General features: G+C 58.7%; 1 pseudogene; it reads right to left on the reverse strand.

Annotated features, from left to right (window-relative positions):
• Positions 1 to 495: 495 nt before the first annotated feature.
• Positions 496 to 1,792, reverse strand: LOC147984429 (uncharacterized; annotated as a pseudogene).
• Positions 1,793 to 2,250: the final 458 nt, after the last annotated feature.

Consider the following 2,250-nt stretch of genomic DNA (forward strand, 5'->3'; position numbering starts at 1 on the left):
GAGGGATTCCCCCCACTAGCAGGGTGCCGGAACGGGTCTAGATTGGCTTTCGGTGGCTACAGAGGTTTCTGGCGGCGGAACTCCCGATCTATTGTGCTCCTCGATGTTTTTAGGGTATATGGAGATATATAGGCGGAAGAAGTACGTCAGGGGGGCCACAAGGGGCCCATGAGGGTGGAGGGCGCGCCCAGGGGGGTGGGCGCGCCCCCTGCCTCGTGGCTTCCTCGTTGACTCCCTGACATGCACTCCAAGTCTTCTGGGTTTCTTCCGGTCCAAAAATAAGTTCCGTGAAGTTTCAGGTCAATTGGACACCATTTGATTTTCCTTTTCCGCGATACTCTAAAACAAGGAAAAAACAGAAATTGGCACTAGGCTCTGGGTTAATAGGTTAGTCCCAAAAATAATATAAAAGTGTCTAATAAAGCCCATAAACATCCAAAACAGATAATATAATATCATGGAACAATCAAAAATTATAGATACGTTGGAGACGTATCACCCGCTTCCATCTGAGCTAGGCGGCCTCATCCAGCACTCCGGACCCTCATGACCGCGAATTCTCCCTATGTGAATGTGAGTTTTGTATTCCAGCAAGGCCTGGGAGGTGTGCAGTCGCGCGTGCGGTCTGCCGTTCATCTCCGGCTCCAGCACCCAGAGGCGTTTGTCTGCCGACACCTCATCCGGGTATACAGACCAAGCTCGCAGCTTGAAGAGAGAAAGATCTTCTCTGCTCTCCGTTTCTGGCGCCAGGCTCTCTACTAGAGAAGCCGAGCCAAGGAGCTCCGCCGCCGTCTCTGTCGTCCAAGCATGGGAAGGGAGCCCCTCGATCATGAGATCAATTTGCGAGCGCATAACTCTAGTGACTGCTTGCGCTTGCTTAAGCCACGACTTGACGTACAGCTTGAAGAAGCCATGCTCGACTGTGCCGGCCACCAAGGCCCTTTTGCGAAGGTTCGGCGCCGTGAACACCACCAGGAAGTCCTCAGGATGGTACTTGTGAACCGAGAATCTATGGCGATGGATGCGTAGTTCCTCCGAAATTGCCTCCGCGGCCTCATGGCACGACACCACTGGTCGAGTGCCGCCCACATAAGCCACCACTGCCAGCCTTAGGCGTTGCTCAAGGTCATCCATCTCCTGCGTCCGGTGAAGCACGCAGACACCGCCAGTAGCAGCAGCTGCAGCTGCCGAAGCCTGCACGAACCCCACAGGTGCGGTGTCCACCAACACTGGCGAGGTCCTCTCCGCCGAAGAGGTCTGCCTAGTCACTAGTGATAGCCTGCGCGCAGGTCCGGCCTACATCAGCGGCTGCGAGAACCACGCTACCTTGGCAACATCATCCCGTCGGAGCTCCTCCTCCGACCTTGGGCTCCTCGCCCGCTTGTACTCCGTGGAAATGTGACCCCCCCAGTCCACATCTGATGCAGAGCGGAGGAAACTTGCAGTCATCTCTTCTGTGGCCCTCCCGGAAACACTTGAAGAAGAGGCCGAACAGGTCGGCTGGGATCTCCCTTCTCTCCGGCGACGAGGCAGGCAAACGCGACCGAGATCCTCCCGCCGCGGCCATCTTCCTCAAAGCTTTCCTCTTGTGCCAGAGCGCCTTGCGCGAAGGCCCCGACATGCTCCATGGGGCGGCGGAGCCCGCAGCCAGCCCAGGGTTGGCACCACCCGGAGCACCTCCAGCTCCGGTCGAGCCTCCCTCAGAACCCGATGAATCCGATAGCCCAAGGCCGGAGACGACGGGCTGGAGCCTGGAGGACACCGACGCCGGGCTTGCGGAGCCATCGTCCATGGCGGGCGGGAGCAGATGTGGCGGAGACCTGAAGGGACAAGGAGAGCGCCGGGGCCCCGGTGGCCGCCGGCGGGAGAGGGGTGGATGCCGGGGCCGGGGTGGCCTCCGGCGGGAGAGGGGTGGATTCCGGGGCCGGAGTGGCCGCCAGCGGGGGGGGGGGGGGGAGGGGCTCGCTAGGGGGAAATTCGAATTTTCAGCTACGCATTTTAGTATGGGAAATTCAATTGTCAGACGGGTACTCTCCCGTTGATTTCTTTTCAATCGCATGGCTGGAAAGCTCCAACAACACTCAGTTGAAACCGCCCGTAATCCCCGTACCTTCCTCCCCCACCCGGTCAGCTTCCTTCCAAATCGCTCCAGGCAATTGTTCTCCATCGCGCTCGCTGACACCACTCTGCACCGTGCCAACCCATTGTTCTCCCTTGCCCGGCGCCATACTAGCATGTAGTCTCCGCGGC

This window comes from Triticum urartu, chromosome 2A (genome assembly GCF_056163025.1).
Source record: "Triticum urartu cultivar PI428250 chromosome 2A, HENAU_Tu73, whole genome shotgun sequence".
Taxonomy (NCBI): Eukaryota; Viridiplantae; Streptophyta; class Magnoliopsida; order Poales; family Poaceae; genus Triticum; species Triticum urartu.